The sequence below is a fragment of the Manis javanica genome, chromosome 3 (genome assembly GCF_040802235.1).
Source record: "Manis javanica isolate MJ-LG chromosome 3, MJ_LKY, whole genome shotgun sequence".
NCBI lineage: Eukaryota > Metazoa > Chordata > Mammalia > Pholidota > Manidae > Manis > Manis javanica.
The window spans coordinates 215,198,560-215,217,018 of NC_133158.1; the positions used below are offsets into that span (position 1 = coordinate 215,198,560).

Consider the following 18,459-nt stretch of genomic DNA (forward strand, 5'->3'; position numbering starts at 1 on the left):
GGAGACACGAGCTTGTTGAAATGCCAGCCTGCGTTCTTCCTCTGAATACAGAATTCCTCAATCATTCATGTCTGATTAAAGTTGTATTTGACTAATTGATAATGACTTTTCAATTAGGTAAAAGCATATTTTATTTAAAAAGTACATTTATTCACATTGATTTTTCTCCTCTTCAGGATGTCTGGGCTTCTGTATTCGATTTGATCCGACTGCCCTGACTTGGAGGAAGCCTTTGCAAGGGTGGCCGACTGTCATTCCCCAGCCCCAGGCTGACATAACCGGGCTCTGGAGTCACAGGGTTATTTCTGGAGAATATGTAGGAAAGTCCCCGAGTCTCCACAAAGATTTCCATGGAGGAGTTTAACTGGGGCTGAACAAGGAAAATGAAAACCAGCAGCTTATAGATACTCTCTTTCCTGGTTGTGGTCACAAGATTTCTCCACGTGAGGGAAAACACTCATTTTGACAGTTTATCATCCACCCGTCTTCACAGAAGTGGGCCAGACTGAGATGCTAGGGCAGCCGCCTGCCTCCGCCTGGCAGGAACTGGCATAGAGGCCCTCTCCAGAGCAGTGGGCGCGAGGAGGGAGATGGGGCTGTTCCTTTCATTGGTCCTGCCAGCAAGGAGCAGCCGCCCCACCTGCCAAGAGCTCGTCATCAAGCAGGAGCTGACTCTCCGTCAGCCCTGCTGAGCTCTGGGGGAGCGAGGGGGCCCAGCTGACCCTTTGGAGCCTGGGGTTCCCTCGGGAATGAGGCGATTTCTGCGGAAGTCCTGGAAGCTATTTTTGGAATGGCAATCACATATCCATGGAGACGTGTGCATGCCGGGGGTCACGGTCAGCTCCACCTATCTTACCTCTGACTTATTTCCTGACTTTGTCTTATTTCTCTATTTCCAGAGCCACAGTCACAATGTTGCCTCTCACTGTTTACACTGTATTCTCCCTGATCAATCTGAGTGCATTCTGTTCCTTTAGACTCCAGCTATTCTGGACTTTGTTACCCCATCATCAGAGTTATTCTCCGTCAGACGCAGATAGGATCACATAGTCTGCTGCTCAGAAACCTCCTGTGGTTTTATTAAAAGAATAAAATCCAAATTTTTCAGATCAGCTTTAAACATGCCATATGTGGACTCCACACTATATTTTTGGTTTTAACCCTGATGGTAACTCCCCCTGAAGCTGACACTCCAATCAAACCTGGTCTTTCACCTTTGCCTGGTCCAATCTCCACAGCTCTATCATGGTGCTGCCTACAACTGGGATGGCTTCCTCTTTGTCTTCCACCTTTTCAAAAAGTGCTCCTTCAAGGTTCACACCTCCCCCACTGGGGTTTCCACGCCAGGCTATGGGAAGTGGTTTTGTGAGTCATGAGCACTTCTCTCACGGGCTCCCTCTGCTCTGCATATGTCTAGGACAAAGACAAAGCCTTTTGCTCTGCAGGTGATGAGGAAATGTAGCACGGGCTGCAGGAAGGCGGTGGATGCAGCCTGGAACCTTCTGCCAACTCTGCTTTCCACTGCTTGCATCCATTATCCCTCCCTGCCCCTTGGTGACATCTCCAGCTGGTCCTGGTCTTCAGGTGTAGGGGAGTTCAGCCCCAAGAATGGTTTCTTCTTCAGGGTTCAAACCTGAAGAAGGGTTTCAAATCTCATTCAATCAGAAATAAAAACTTTAACTCTTCATACCACTGAGAGCTCCTCCCTCACACTCAGCCCCGTCTCACTGGTGGGTCTGGAACATGCTGCAAAGAGGCAGAGAGCTCTTTTATTTCCATTGTCCTGTTTCACCTTCTCTCCTCACTTGGCTTCAGCTCCTCCAGGGCTGGAAGGAGGGTGCAGAGGAAAGGGGCCAATGGCCATTTTACTTGCTGGTGGTGTTTGGGGTTCTCTCCAGGTTTGGGTTTCCTCTGGTGTAGAGGGGGCCCAGATGCTGGCCTTCTCCCTGAGGGTTTGCATGCACATGTGTGTGTGTGTGAAGGGTGTACCTGCTAGGACAAGGGTGCTCTTCTGACACTACAGAATCATTGTCTGGCCACTGATCTCCTGGGACCACCTCCCATACCTCTGGCCTTAGACATGATCCCTGCCTTTTTCTTTCCTTGGCAGGCAGCTTTCTTGGGCAGAGGGCTTACAAGAAATCACAAGCCTGAACAGGTGACTAAAGATGGTGGCGTGAGAGGTGAGACAGAGGCCTCCTCCCAAAACCACATATAATATGAAAATAGAGTTATTACAACTAATCCTGAAAGAGCAACAGGAAAGAAGGCTGTGCCAGACTGCACACACCTGGAGAACAGAGCAGACCTCACAGAACAGGATAATGTACCAGAGCCATGATACGGCGGGACCCAAGCCCCTCCCCCACCCCAGCTCACTGGTGGGAGGAAGAGAAATGGAGCAGGAAGGGGTGGAGGCCTGGGACTGCTGGACACCCAGTCCTGGATATCTGCTCTGGGAGCATGAGCCTACATTGCCTGGTGCTCTGGAGATTAGTGCGGCTGGAAAGCTAAGACAGGCGGAACACTTAGAGAGACTGAGATTCCAGCCACTTGTGGAAATGGATCCACATCTGGCTGCTCTAGTACAAAAGAAAGGTGGGCAGTCTGAGAGACTTCCTAACAACAAGAGGGGTGCTAAATAGCCAAGGATTGCATAGAGCTTGCTGCTCAGGAGAAAGGGCAGGTGGACAAAATTGGGCGCACTCTGACCAGCAGGGTGGGAACTTTCAGGAGCTTCAGGCGCTCCATCCCCCTGGCTGGCTATGCAGCTCCGAGGCCCCTCACTGTGATACATAGCCTGCTGTGCCTTTCTCCTGGCCAGCATGGGCTCACAAACTGGCAGCCCCTGCACTGGCATAAGGCCAGTCAAAGGGAAGCTCCACCTATGGCAGCTATCAACACAAAGCATAGAGGCTTACACCTGTGCACTCAGTCCACCACTTCTGGCAGTGGAGACAGGCACAGCAGCTGGGAAGCAGGAAACAGCTCTTTCTTCCCCCCAAGGTACCATGCAGCTCCCCTGCGACTCCTGCCATCACTCCAGGGGCTGAGCAGCTCCAGTACAGTTTCTGGGCACTAGAGGGCACCACATACAAATATGAAATGTCAAAGGAACCTGGTTCAACCCCAAATCCCACAAACATCAGAAAAAGGGCCTAGTGAAACTAAACTCATCAATCTTCCTGAAAGAGATTTCAAAATATAAATCATAAACATGCTCATGGAGGAGCAGGAAAATGTTCTAGAACTCAGGGTAGAATTTGGGACTGAGATTCAATCATTAAGGAATATAATATCTGAAATGAAACATACAATGGAGGAATTTAAAAGCAGATTAGATGTATTAGAGGACACAGTAAATGGAATAGAAATTAGAGAAGAGGAATACAAAGAAGCTGAGGCACAGAGAGAAAAAGGGATCTCTAGGAATGAAAGAATATTGAGAGAACTGTGTGACCAATCCAAACAACAATATTTGCATTATGGGGATACCAGAAGAAGAGGAGAGAGAGAAAGGGATAGAAAGTGTCTTTGAGGAGGTAATTGCTGAAAACTTCCCCAATCTGGGGAATGAGATAGTCTCTCAGGCCATGGAGGTGCACATATCTCCCAACACAAGGGACCCAGGAGGACAACACCAAGATATATAATAAATAAAATGGCAAAGATCAGAGATAAGGACAGACTATTAAAAGCAGCCAGAGAGAGAAATAAGATCACATACAAAGGAAAACCCATCAGGCTATAATCAGACTTCTCAGCAGAAACTTTACCAGCCAGAAGGGAGTGGCATGATGTATTTAATGCAATGAAGCAGAAGTGCCTCAAACCAAGAATACTCTATCTGGCAAGACTATTATTTAAATTTGAAGGAAGAATTAAACAATTTCCAGATAAATAAAAGCTGAGAGAATTTACCTCCCACAAACCATCTCTACAGGGTATTTTGGAGGGACTGCTATAGATGGAAGTATTCCTAAGGCTAAATAGGTTTCACCAGAGGAAATAAAACCACAGAAAAGAAAGTAGACCAATTAATTACTAAGCAGATGCAAAATCAAATCAACTACCCCCAAAGTCAATCAAGGGTTAGACAAACAGTACAGAATATGATACCTAATATATAAAGAATGGAGGAGGAAGAAAAAGGAGGAAAAAAGCCCCTTAGATTGTGTTTGTAATAGCATATTAAGTGAGTTAAGTTAGACTCTTGGATAGTAAGGAAATTAACCTTGAACCTTTGGTAACCACGAATCTAAAGCCTGCAATGGCAGTAAGTACATACCTATTGATAATCACCCTAAATGTAAATGGTATGAATACACCAATCAAAAGACACAGTGTCACTGAATGGATAAAAAAACAAGACCCATCTATATGCAGCCTACAAGAGACTCACTTCAAAACCAAAGACATACACAGACTAAAAGTCAAGGGATGGAAAAAGATATTTCATGCAACTAATAGGGAGAAAAAGGCAGGCATTGCAATACTTGTGTCAGACAAAATAGATTTCAAAACAGAGAAAGTCACAAGAGACAAAGAAGGACATTAGATAATGATAAAGGGGTCAGTCCAACAAGAGGATATAGCCATTATAAGTATCTATGCACCCAACACAGGATCACCTACATATGTGAAATAAGTACTAACAGAATTAAAAGGGGAAATTGAAAGCAATGCATTCATTTTAGGAGACTTCAACGCACCACTCACTCCCAAGGACAGATGAAACCAGAAAGAAAATAAATAAGGAGACAAAAGACCCTGAAAAACACATTAGAACAGTTGGACCTAACAGCCATCTGCAAAACTCTATACCCAAAAGCAGCAGGATACACATTCTTCTCAAGTGCACATGGAATATTTTCAAGAATAGATTATATACTAGGCTATAAAACAGCCTCTTTAAATTAAAAAAGATTGAAATTCTACCAGCTTCTCAGACCACAAAGGTCTGAAACTAGAAATAGATTATGTAAAGAAAATGAAAAAGCCCACAAACACATGGAGGCTTAACAACATGCTCCTAAATAATCAATGGATCAATGACCAAATAAAAACAGAGATCAAGCAATATATGGAGAAAAATGACAATATTAATTCAACCCCACAAAATCTGTGGGATGCAGTGAAGGCCTGCAGTACAGGCCTACCTCAGGAAAGAACAATCCTATATGAATAGTCTAAACTCACAACTAATGAAACTAGAAAAAGAAGAACAAATGAGGCCAAAGTCAGTAGAAGGGGGGGCATATAAGATTAGAGCATAAATATATAAAATTGAGAAGAATAAAACAACAGAAAGAATCAGTGAAAGCAGGAGCTGGGTCTTTGAGAAAATGAACAAAATAGATAAACACCTAGCTAGACTTATCAAGAAAAAAGAGAGTCTACACACATAAACAGAATCAGAAATGATAAAGGAAAAATCACTGTGGACACCACAGAACTATAAAGAACTATTAGAGAATACTATGAAAAATTATATGCTAACAAACTGGATAACCTAGAAGAAATGGAGAACTTTCTAGAAAAATACAACCTTCCAAGGCTGACCAAGGAAGAAACAGAAAATCTGAACAGACCAATTACCAGCAACAAAATGAATTGGTAATCAAAAAACTACCTGAGAACAAAACGCCTGGACCAGATGGCTTCACCACTGAATTTTATCAAACATTTAGTGAAGACCTAATACCCATTCTCCTTAAAGTTTTCCAAAAAGCAGAAGACGAGGGAATACTTCCAAACTCATTCTATGAGGCAAGCATCATTTTAATAACAAAGCCAGGAAAAGACATCACAAAAAAGAAAATTATAGACCAATATCACTGATGAACATAGATGCAAAAATACTCAACAAACTATCAGCACACTGAATTCAAAAATACATCAAAAAGATCATCCATCATGATCAAGTAGGATTTATTCCAGGGATGTAAGGATGGCACAACATTCGAAAATTCATCAACATCATCCACCATGTCAACAAAAAAAGGACAAAAACCATATGATCATCTCCATAGATGTTGAAAAAGCATTCAACAAAATTCAACATCCATTCATAATAAAAACTCTCAACAAAATGGTATTGAAGGCAAGTACCTCAACATAATAAAGGCCATATATGATAAACCCACAGCCAACATCATATTTAACAGTGAGAAGCTGACAGCTTTTCCTTTAAGATCAGAAACAAGACAAGGATGCCCACTGTCCCCACTTTTATTCAACATAGTTCTGGAGGTCCTAGCCACGGCAATCAGACAACACAAAGAAATAAAAGGCATCCAAAGATGAAGTTAACTGTCCCTGTTTGCAGGTGACATGATATTGTACATAAAAACCCTAATGAATCCCACTCTAAAACTACCTGATCTGATGTCTGAATTCAGCAAAATTGTAGGTTACAAAATTAATACACAGAAATCTGTTGCATTCCTATACACTAACGATGAACTAGCAGAGAGAGAAATAAGGAAAACAATTCCATTCACAATTGCATCAAAAAGAATAAAATACCTTGGAATAAACCTAACAAAGGAAGTGAAAGACCTACTATACTCTGAAAACTACAAGACATTCATAAGAGAAATTTAAGAAGATACCAATAAATGGAAACACATCCCATGCTCATGGATAGGAAGAATTGATATTGTCAAAATGGCCATCCTGCCTAAAGCAATCTACAGGTTCAATGCAATCCCTATCAAAATACCAATAGCATTCTTCAATGAACTAGAGCAAATAGTACTAAAATTCATGTGGAACCACGTAAGACCCTAAATAGCTAAAGCAATCCTGAAAAGGAAGAATAAAGCCAGGGGATTATGCTCCCCAACTTCAAGCTCTACTACAAAGCCACAGTAATCAAGACAATTTGGTACTGGCACAAGAAAAGACCCATAGACCAATGGAACAGACTAGAGAGCCCTGATATAAACCCAAGCATATATGGTCAATTAATATATGATAAAGGAGCCATGGATATACAATAGGGAAATGACAGCCTCTTCAACAACTGATGTTGGCAAAACTGGACAGCTACATGCAAGAGAATGAGCTGGATTATTGTATAACCCCATACACACAGGTAAACTAAAAATGGATCAAACACCTGATGTAAGTCATGAAACCAAAAAACTCTTAGAAGAAAACATAGGCAAAAATCTCTTGAATATAAACATGAGAAATTTTTCCTGAATGCGTCTCCTCAGTCAAGGGAAGCAAAATAAAAAATGAACAGATGGGACCACATCATGCTAAAAAGCTTCTGTACAGCAAAGGACACCATCAGCAGAACGAAAAGCATCCTACAGTATGGGAGAATATATTCATAAATGACATATCTGACAGGCGGTTAACATCCAAGAACTCACACACCTCAGCACCCAAAAAGCAAATAACCTGATTAAAAAATTGTTGGAGGATATGAATAAACACTTCTCCAAAGAAGAAATTCAGATCGACAATAGGCACATGAAAAGATGCTTCACATCGCTAATCATCAGAGAAATGCAAATTAAAACCCCAATGAGATATCACCTCATACCAGTTAGGATGGCCAACATAGAAAAAACTAGAAACAACAGATGCTAGCGAGAATGCAGAGAAAGGGAAACCCTCCTACACTGCTGGTGGGAATGTAAATTAGTTCAACCATTGTGGAAAGCAATATGGAGGTTCCTCAAAAAACTAAAAATAGAAATACCATTTGATCCAGAAATTCCACTCCTAGGAATTTACCCAAAGAAAACAACTTCTGATTCAAAAAGACATATGCACCCCTATGTTTACTGCAGCACTATTTACAATAGCCAAGGTATGGTGGCAACCTAAGTGTCCATTAATAGATGAATGGATAAAGAAGATGGTATATATACACAATGGAATACTATTTAGCCATAAAGAAGAAAATAAATTCTACCATTTGCAACAACATGGATGGAGCTAGAGGGTATTATGCTCAGTGAAATAAGCCAGGCAGAGAAAGACAAGTATCAAATGATTTCCCTCATTTGTGGAGTATAACAACGAAGCAAAAACTGAAGGAACAAAACAGCAGCAGATTCAGAGACTCCAAGAAGGAACTAGCGGTTACCAAAGGGGAGGGGTTTTGGGGACGGTGGGTGGGGAGGGAGGGAGAAGGGGATTTAGAGGTATTATGATTAGGACACATGGTGTTAAGGGGTCACAGGGAAAACAGTGCAGCACAGAGAAGGCAAATAGGCACTCTGTGGCATCCAACTACACTGATGGCCAGTGACTGCAGTGAGGTATGGGGTGGACTAAATAATATGGGTGGATGTAGTAACCACATTGTTTTTCATGTGAAACCTTCATAAGAGTGTATATCAATGATACCTTAATAAAAAAAAGAGATCACAAGCCTGGTTCTCTGCCCTCTTGGCCAGTGGGAGATCTCGCCATCCTTATCCTGATGATGCAAAGCAGCAGAAATACAGGCTTCTCCCTCAGTCGCCATCCAGGCCGCCCAGGCCCCAGGCCACTCAGGCTGCTCCGCAGGAGGGCAGGCGCACGGTGGCCCCAGGCGAGTGACACTGCTGGAAGCTCTGACTCTCCAGGCCAGAGGTTCCCTGACAGGCAGGTGTTTCTGTGACCCAGCAGGATGTGAAGGAGTGTACAATGCCTCTCTCTCCCTGTGATCCCTCTCCTCAATGCCTCTAGGGTTTTCTGGGGTCTTTGCTCTTAAGTGGGAGTCCTTCCCTCTCTCACGGATACCCAGCACGTCTCTGTAGAAAGAGCAAGTTCTTGTTATCCATGGATAATATCCAGTTTTGAAGCTCTACCCATAATTCTGAGATGTCAGGAAAGGTCCCTGGTAACACGCAGCCTCTGCAGATGGAGGAGCGTCAGCGCGCTCCAGGGGAGGGGACAACGACCTAAGACTTCAGGTCTCATGGGCTGTAAATGACTGGCACCTGGTCAGCCCGGGGCTTCTTACAGACCTTGACAGGCTCACATGTGAGGGGTGAGGAGCCTGTGAAGGCCAGGGAGGCAGGGGGGAAGCTGGGGGAGAGGCTCTGGGCGCCAGCCCAGGCAGAGACCCAATGCCACTTCCTCTGCCTTCCTCTGCAGCCCCCTCGGTAAACGAGGAGACACCCCTCCAGCTTGTCCTCGGCTTCAGGGCTCTCTGGTCTCCGCGGATGGCAGTACCTTCAGAATGGGGGGCAGATGGCAGTACCTCCAGAATGGCAAATGGCATGGGCTTCTCCCTTAAATTACACTATTCCTCCAAACTACCAACCTAAGGATACTGAGAAGAGAAAAGAGTGGGCACTTGAATTAAAAACCTTGACCTGCTGATGAATGTGTACAAGCTGGATGTTAAGTGCCCAGCGTAGAGGCTGGTCTTGCAGCCAGCATGGCAGGCATTTATCACCATGTCAGCCCAGGGGAGCACCCAATCCTGGTGGGCAACACCTGCTACACACACACACACACACACACACACACACACACACACACACACACACACACACTCCATGTGGTTCAGGGGGCTGCCAACCTGCCTGGCAGGAATGAGTGGGGCAGGAGGGTTCATGACCCCGGCCGGGACAAATAGGCTTCTCTGTGAGGTGCTGAGATGGGCCCGGTGTGGGCGCGGTTCCCCCGGCTGGTGACCTGGGAAGATGAAGCCGCCTGTGTGGACAGCAGAGCCAGAGGCAGAGTTGGGGTGATGTCGATGCCCAGCTCCTGCTGCTGCAGAAGCGAGGACTCACCCTTCCCGCCCTCCCGGGCGAGTCCACGGCACCCCCGCTTCTGCTGAGCTGGGCTGAGCTGGGATTTGGTCCCTTGAAGTGGGACAGGTCCTGACCTGTACGCACAGGATGCTGAGTCCCTGAGAAGATGGCTTTGCCTGTAGCCCAATGTCCTGGTTTGAGCAAGTTCACCTTCCGAGTCTCCTGTTCGCTTTTTAGAACATTTGTTAAAGAGCTCAGAGTTAGACGTTGTGGGTTTAGCTTCTGCTTCAACGTTCCTCGACTGTGTGACTTTGAACTGTGTGACCCGTTTCCTCCGGAGCAGAGTGGATATTATGATACTTAAGGAGGCTGTTCACAGAATTCTTAGGAAGATGGAATAGAAAATACATATGAAATTACTTGTAAACTATAAATTGCTGGACAAATGTATGGCATCATTATTAATAGCGTCTGTGTTTTGAATACTGATTTGAAGTAATATGGCATTTCATTTGGTAGTATCTGAAAAAAAAACCTAAGAGAAAAAACCTACAGAGACACACATTTCTTCTTTGACCCTCCTGATGTACTAGAAAGATTCACTGCGGGAATTAAACACCCAGGTTCTCGAAGGTAGGGGATCCTTTAAAGATGCATATTTTGGTATGAATTGGTTTAAACCAAAATAAATGTAACATCCAATATAGGATTTGGTGTCAGGAATGGGAGTTTTCATGGAGAAGAAGGTAACCCCACACTGAAGTAATGGGCATTTGGGGAGGGCGGCCTAGGCTGGCTTTTCCAGGAGTGCCTGGACCTTCCCTGGCCAGGAGATCATTGGTTATTTGTGGGGTGGCAGTGAAGAAACAGGATGTGGGAGGTGATCACAAGCAAGTGCCTCCTTTAGATCCCCGCTGAGGGCTGGCCTTCCCCTCTCTACTTGGGGAGATCTAGTAAGATGTGGTTTCCATGGAGACACGGCCCCAGATCAGTCCGGTTCTAACCACCCACCCACCCATGTCACACAGTCTCAGAGAGAACCAGTGGGATGGAAAGGTGCCAGGAAGGGGCACTTGTGCAACCCTGGGCCCAAGACACACCCGCTGAGGAAGTCAGCTCCCCGGGGACAGGCCGAGGTTAGTTCGGCTCGGCAAACACTAACTCTTTGGAGAGGTATCTTTGAGGCTGGGTAGTCACGCTTCTGTGCAGCTTAGAGAGAGTGGTGATGAGTGAAGCTTTATCACAGACACAGACCATAAAATTGGGGTTTGTTACTAGTAGAGGCAATAAAATGTGTTACATTAGAAAGCCCTTTAGAGTCTCCAAAGCACGAGGATAGTCTAATTTAAAATATTTTAGCATGCTAGCAATACAGGGGAGGCACCCTGGGGGACCACATTCTATCTCTGTCTGGAAATCCCAGCTCAGCTTTGTTGAGGACCTAAGAGAAGGAAGCTAACTTCTTAGCAACCCCATACAGTGTTCTCCCAAACAGGCAGATTTCAGCATTTTTGGTTTCGTATTATAGGTAAATAATTACGTATCTGAGAGTCACCCAGTGGAGAGTGGTGTCAGAGGCCTGGGTTCGAATCTCAGTTCTGCTATTGATCCTATGGCTTTGAGCAAGTGACTTAGTTCCCATGATCCTTTATCATCATCAGTTAAATGAAGATAATAGTAATTATAGCTGAAGGATCGTTGTAAGGGTAAGAGTCAATAAAACTGAAACATCTAGGGCACTAAGTGGCAGTTAGAGGAAACTCAACAAATGACAGAAGCCATTGTTCATTGTTTAATTATGAAGAGCATTTTTCTTTTTTAAATCTTGGCTTGGGTTGTCCTTTGGCTTCTAAAGTTTGGGAGATGGGAGATGTTAGCACCTCCTCTGTGACGTGCATCCTCCGTCAGAGGCGGGCAGTCACTTGCAAGGCAACCTCAAGTCGCTTTAGACTTGTGTGTGCCCGGATTTAGGCTCTAGGATCCCAGAAACCATCAAGGTCAATATGCCTGGGTTTTACTGAGAGCCCGAGGTCCAGAGAAGTAAAGTGATTGTCCAAGATTACAGATTATATGGGTGACCAGCCTGGGCTCTGGCCACGCTCAAAGCTAGTGACGCTCGCAGCCCTTCTCAGTGGGACAGATTGGCTGCTACTCTTTTACGTGTCCCCTCAGTGTGGCCCCAGCGCCCCTGCCCTGGAGGTCGTTTGCTCTCCTTCCTTCCCCTCCCACTCTCCCATCACCTTCCTCTTTTGGTGCTGGTCTTTCAAGGTGTGGCCCAGATCCCCCTGATGATTTTCCCTGCCTGGTCCCTTGTGGCAGATTAATTCAGAGCAGTTGTACAGCTGCCACTTCGGGATGAATCACAGTGTGTGGCGGGAGCCTGTTTATTCATGTCTCTGTCCAGACGGCAGAGCAGCAGCCGGGCTTCACTTAGCTCTTCCCGGCTTGGTCCTAGACGGGCATGTATTCGCTGCAGCCTGCAGGCCGCACGGCGGGTGGGTGACCCTGGGACCTCTGACTCCGGTCTTGCTTTGCACCTCTTGTGCCAGCCATTTATCTCCACGCTCCTCCCTAAACCACCCTGAGACTCTCTGGCATTTGTTTTCTGTCCCCACGTTTTTTCAGGAGAGTCGGCCTGGGTCGCTATCAGGAAGTTGGTCGCTACGTCCACTCTCCTCTAAGTCATGCCAGGGTCCGGCTGCTTGATGACTTCACAGTCAGGGTTTATTTGGTCCTTTTTCAGTCTGGGACACTGTGGACAGTCAGCCTGGAGCTCTTTGTCTTGATTTGAGGCGTGCATTACCTTGCCTTCAAAAGTCAAAACCCCCTTCGCAAGGGCGAGGATTTGACCTTTCGTCGATGCTCTCTTTGCAGTGAGTCCCCTTCTTCCAGCAGGTGGCAGTACGCTGCAGGCGACAGCTCCCGGCAGCCTCGCGTTCCCATTCCGGGCCAGTCTCCGCAGCACTTGCAAAAGGCACAGATAGCGTCTTTCTAAAGATTTGCTCCATCAGTTGTCTTTTCATGGCCAATCATTCTTATACATTTTCTCAGGATAATTTAGCCCTGGGTATGTAAGAATTCCTTTCTATCTGGCACTGGAAAATCTAAAACAAAAGAGGATCTTTAGGAAAACTCAGGGTGTGTCTATGTAGGAGTTCGGATACCAAGAGGCGAAGACCAGAAGCCCATCACCAAGCCAGGAACCTTTCACTTAAATGACATGTCTCTCTTACTTACTATTCTATGAAAAGACAAAGAGTAGCAAACTGCTCAATTATGATTAATGAATGGTCGCAATTTATGGTACTCCATTCACTTGTAAGCAAATATGTATTTAAGTGCCTTTCGTGTATTTCCTCATTCAAGAGGCAAGAAAAATCTTCCTACTGTGGAGCCCAGTGCCTGTGTTCCTAGTACATCTTAACTTCTTTTCCACTGTGCTGGCCAGAAAGTAGACACAACATCAGAGCAGTGAGGTCCCAAGAGATGGTGGAAGGAGAGATCTAGCACAAGGTGTCCCTGCAGACACTAGTCCTGTGTCACCTCTTCACCCACCAGCAGCCCCTGTGAGGGGTGGTGAGGACGCAGCCCCACAGACAGGCAGATGCGCGGTTTGCTGACATCCCCGTGGACTGGGCCCTGTTTCCCTGTCGCTGCCACACCTCTTTCCTGCTTCTAAGGCCACTCTGAGGTGCACAGTGGATGTCTTGCGTCCACCTCTCTTACCTTGTGCCTGTATCATAACTCACCTAGGTTCCATTTCATATGCATCTAGAGGAAGGTGGTGTGAGGCCACTGAGGCCACCACATGAAGACGAGGATGGGAGTTATGTCCCCATAGGCCAGGGGCGTGATGGGGGTGGGGCTGGGGGCTCCCAGACGCAAGAGTGAGGCCAGGCCAGTCCTTGACATCTGACTTCTGTCGTCCAGCACATTCCTCTGGCTTTAAGCCACCCAGTTTGTGGCACTTTGGTGCAGCAGCCCAGGGAAACAAAACGGAGCCTGGCTCTGTCTTCCTGCGGTTCAGTATTAACGATTTCCGTGCTTTCCCTTCTGACATCAGCTTGGGCTCTCGCCCCATTCGTTTCATTACTCTGTCCATCCGTGGAATTGGTCTGGCGTTTGCCAGTTACCAATGACCCACCATGGAGGTCCGGCCAGAAGGGGCGGGCCGGAAAGGGGATCACAAGCACGGCGGGAGATGGACAGAGCTGCGCCTGGCCAGCAAGCCTGAGCCGACTGTACGAAGTCAAAGCCCTTCTCCCGACCTGCTCTTTCCCTTGACTTACTTCAGTTTCATCAGATTCAAAGGTGGGCACTTGCCCCAGGCTGGGAACACCCTTCCCCCTGGAGCTATAGAGGTAAAATGGAGAAGTGCCTCATTTCTGAGATCAGTCTTGTATACGGCACATCTCTGAGTACAGTCTCACTGCCTTAGACTGAATGTTTGCATCCCCCAAAATTCACCATGAACCCTGACCCTTCGTGTGATGGTGTGTGGAGGTGGGGGCTCTGATGTGATCAAGGCGTGAGGATGGAGCCCCATAGACGGGGTCAGCGCCCTCCTGGGAAAGGCCCCAGGGAGCCCCTCCCCATCCTGCCAGGTGAGAACATAGGAGACGATGTCTATGATGCAGGACGCAGGCTCGCCCCAGCCACAAAATCTGCCAGCTTGGCTTCAGATTTCCAGTCTCCACAACTAAAAGAACTAAATTTCTGTTGTTTATAAGCCACTCAGTTTGTGGTATTTTGTTACAGTAGCTGGAACAGACTAAGACTCATCTACAGCTGCACACAATGAGGAACAAAGACCACCCTTCTCAGAAGATATCGGCTTAGACTCAAAGCCAGGTTTTATCTCTTCCACGCTCCTAGTATTCATATGAACCTGCTTTGTTTAAAAAATAATTTGAAGTGATTAACAAGCAAATTATATATATATATATATGTATATATATATAATATAACCATCATCTTAAGTATAATTACTGTAATAACATAATGATATGATGAAAACATAATCACATATATAGGAAATCATGGAATTGGGTTCTGACTGGCAGCCCGGCAGCCAAATGTGCTCTGTCTTTGTGGTGGAGAAATTCAAGACCGGGGACATCTGACTGTGCACTTCGCAGCCCTCTGCGTCGCTGTGAACTCTCTGTCCCCTGATTCTGTGCTCAGGTCTGGCGTTGCCGCAGCATCTTGGACCATCCCCAGCTGACGCTGGGATACAGGCTCTAGTTTTCATCATTTCCTTCAACATTCAAGGCTTCATCTGAATGTCACGCGTTACATTTCAGTTGTCTTACCTAGATTTTCAGACCCGTGCACATTCTCCAGGCTTGCTATGCACATCTACCCTACAGCTCCATGGCCCCTGTGCCCTCCAAGTGCACCTGCCTTCAATCATGGCTTCACGGGCAGCTCTCCCAAGTTGGGAGCCCTCCCATTGGGTCCCAATTGGTGTCTGAAGTCTAGGTGGCCCCAGATTCTTATAGCATCTTGGGGCTAGAGATGTATAGAGCTGAAAGTCGGTATCACTACCTTACTGAGAACTAGCCTCTATGTTAAAGATATTGTTATCACCTGGATTGTGGGTTTAAAAATGACTTTGACAGTCATTCATAATGTAAATGATTCCAAAAAGCATTCAGCTGCCATAGAGGTTTTTCCTAAAACATTCCTTGATAGTCTCTCTTTGAAGACTTCTCTATGCAGAGTAAAAGCCTTCTGAAGTTTGGTCTCAACCACAATTTATTTTCTCTATTTTGTACCATTCCACTACGAGGAACTCCATTGCATTAAACGAGCCTGCAGATGAGACCTACGAATGGCGTGCTTAACAAACTCCAAGCTGCAACGTTTCCCTCCCCGGCATCCTTTTCTGAAGAGCGTCTCCTCTTCCTCGGATGTATAGCCTTAGTAACCCCTTTCCTCTCCTGAACTTAAAGTTTATAGACTGCCTGTTGTGTGCAGATGCTCAGTACCAACGATGTGTGCTGAATAAATGGAATAAAAAGCCCTCCCTGCCCTCGGGGAGTTTCCTTCTAGTATCAGTGTCAGCAGTGATTATGGGAAGAAAGGAGGTGTTTGCTTGAGGGGAGAGCAAAGAGGACCCCTGAGCTGCAGCAGGTATTGTGATAGTAAAGCCTCCAATAGGAAAACAGAGCTACATGTGCTCAGCCTCGGGCTTATAGCCCTGTCTGCTGGGAGAGAAGGTGAGCTCTGGGTGAACGGCAGAGGCTGCTGTTAAGTTGTGCTGTGCTCTGGGGTGGTGGTGCCATGGGTAGAGGAAGTGTTGCTGAGCCTTGGGTACTAGGAAGGGGACCGGGGCAGTGTTTCCACAGGTTCCCGGAGGTCTTCCCCTTGGGTAAATGCTAGCAGGTGAAACAAGGCTGGGAAGCCGCAAACAGAGCTGGACACTGTGTGATTATATCAAAGAACACAGAACTCACAAAACGCTCCGGATAAGGAGGGGATGTACGTAGGATTAAGGCACTTCTTGGGAGCTGGGGAAGGACACAGAAAATGGTCCTCACACGTGCGATGGAAAGATGGACTAAAGACACCAGTTTGGAAGCAGAGCAAAGAGATTAATGATTAGAAGAACAAATATATGGATAACAACAAGTCTTCACTCTGAGTCTGTGACTCCACAATTCTTCAGTACACAGGAAACCACTGCTAAGGGTTCAGAGGTGCAGATTCATCGATAATTATTGGATGGCAGTGGGGGTCTAGAGGAGATTGGCTGATATGCCTGGGGGTACTTGGCAGGAGGACTGCAGTCTCCAGCCTGGTTGTGGAGGAGTCTTACAACCAACCTGGCAGCAGTGACTAGGAATGAGTCCGAAGTCCAATGCTCAACAGGAGGTGCCACCACAGAAACGAGGCCGGGAGCTGGTTAGAACCGAAGGCCTGGTAAAGCTGTAGAGAAGAGCATGGTGTTCCAGAGACCCACTGCGACCACGGCCCTGAGCGACTGGTAGGTGGGAGTGAAAATCCATCTCAGGATGAAGGACTGGGCCCGCCTCCTTTCAAAACAGCCTAAGCTACCGGGTCTCCGCGACTTAGTGACTGTTTATGGGGGCGGAGCAGAAACAGGATGTTCAAAAGTCCAAACACATTGGGAGAAACCAGAAAGAGGACATCCCGAAGCCAGAAGCTCCTCAGGACCACCGTGACCTCAAGGGAGCAGGGCAGCACCAACAGAAATTTAGGCATTAATTTGCTGTGTTTTTCTGGATGCTAAACAAAGGGGGAAGTAATAGTAGCATCTTGCTGAGGGGAAGATCATTCCCAGTGGAAGAGGGAGGGGAGCAAGAGTCATTTCTGGCTAGCAGGTCCTGGCAAGGGAAAGGTCCTTTCCTAACCTTGCTGGGGACTCCTTATCAGATGGCAATTCAGAGACCTGGGACCAGGGCACCAAAGGGCCCGGAGAGCAACCCCTGGGGAGGGGGTTGGGGGTCCTTGGAGGGGAGACATGGGTAATTGACAAGTTTGCTTTGGAACGTTTCTGCCTATGTTACAGCATGTTACTTCACATTATAACATCTCCAGGGAGGTTTCATTCTGGGCTTTTGATGGAGATTGATTTTTTTTCAATACTTTGGTTTTTAAGACCCTTGAGCCTATTTCTGTTCCTTTATTCTCAGCATCTATAGATTAGGACACCATTTAGAAATTTGACACTTTTTCCCCTAAACATTTTATCCTTTTGCAGTTGTCAAATATTGATTTAGATCTTGTTATAAACAGACCAGAAGCTGGCATTGTTGACATTTCTGTTCATTAGGAAGAAACTGAGAGCTGACATTTCCAACCTATCAGCTCGAGTTGGTCGACGGGTAAGAACACAGTGTGGGGAGTGAGGCGATCTGTTTCCCTCCCATTAGACTCACTATGAAACAGTAATTGATCAAACTACTTCACTTAATGAATGCCTATGTTTCTCTTCAAGGGAGAGGAAAAGCATCGATTCATTCTAGGATTTAAAGTCTGACTGAATGAAAGGAGGCATTGATTTGACTCCTATGAGATTATGGATTAAACCTAAAATTTGAAATTTGAATGAATGAGGTTGTTGATTTGAAACTTGATTTTGTCTCTTAGTTAATTTCTGTGGTTCTCTCTTCTGTTATTTGCAAAGTTGGAAAAAGAGCAATAGTTACTTTCCCTGCACCAAAAGATTATTACAAGGGGTAAATTAGATAATGTAGTGAAGTGCTTTACAGTCTGTGAAGTGCCAGACAAATTTTAGGTTTTGAAGTACACATCACATAGGCTTAGTGAAATAGGTTATTAGGCTAGATTGTTTGAGGGACTTCTGGAATAATGTGAAGTTCAGGCAAGATCTGTGATTGATGTTTTGGAGAGGTAACGTCTTACTTCATGCTACTAGAACTCATTGCTAGATTAAACTGAGGAATGTACTTTCTAACCTAATTCCCTCAGAAGTTTGAGACTGCAGTTTCCAAACCTCATTCACACCGAGTTATCTGGCTGCAGGTTGAGGCAGAAGGCAGCTGACATTATGGGAGTTTATATGCATCAATTTGATTTTTTGACGAAAAGGAATTAAAATTTGGAATCAACTTCTTGAAGATCACAGCAAAACTCATGAGAATATTGACCTGGCTTTAATAGTAGAGTGTGAACAAAAGTCTGCCACCTACCAAATGATATCCAGGCTTTTGAGGTGCCCCAATAACAGCTGGACAGAGATAAAGATGAGTGAAACCTGATG

General features: G+C 45.8%; 1 protein-coding gene and 1 long non-coding RNA gene across 7 annotated transcripts in view; one reads left to right on the forward strand and one right to left on the reverse strand.

Moving 5' to 3' along the window:
- LOC118968471 (uncharacterized) overlaps nt 1–2,188 on the forward strand; it is a 168,402-nt gene extending 166,214 nt beyond the window's left edge. For all 3 annotated transcript variants that reach the window (XR_012129679.1, XR_012129678.1, XR_012129680.1), the window contains one exon: nt 177–2,188. This is a non-coding gene — a long non-coding RNA (uncharacterized lncRNA). The remainder of the gene's footprint in view (nt 1–176) is intronic.
- GALNTL6 (polypeptide N-acetylgalactosaminyltransferase like 6) overlaps nt 1–18,459 on the reverse strand; it is a 930,232-nt gene that overhangs the window by 118,628 nt on the left and 793,145 nt on the right. The window lies entirely within an intron of this gene.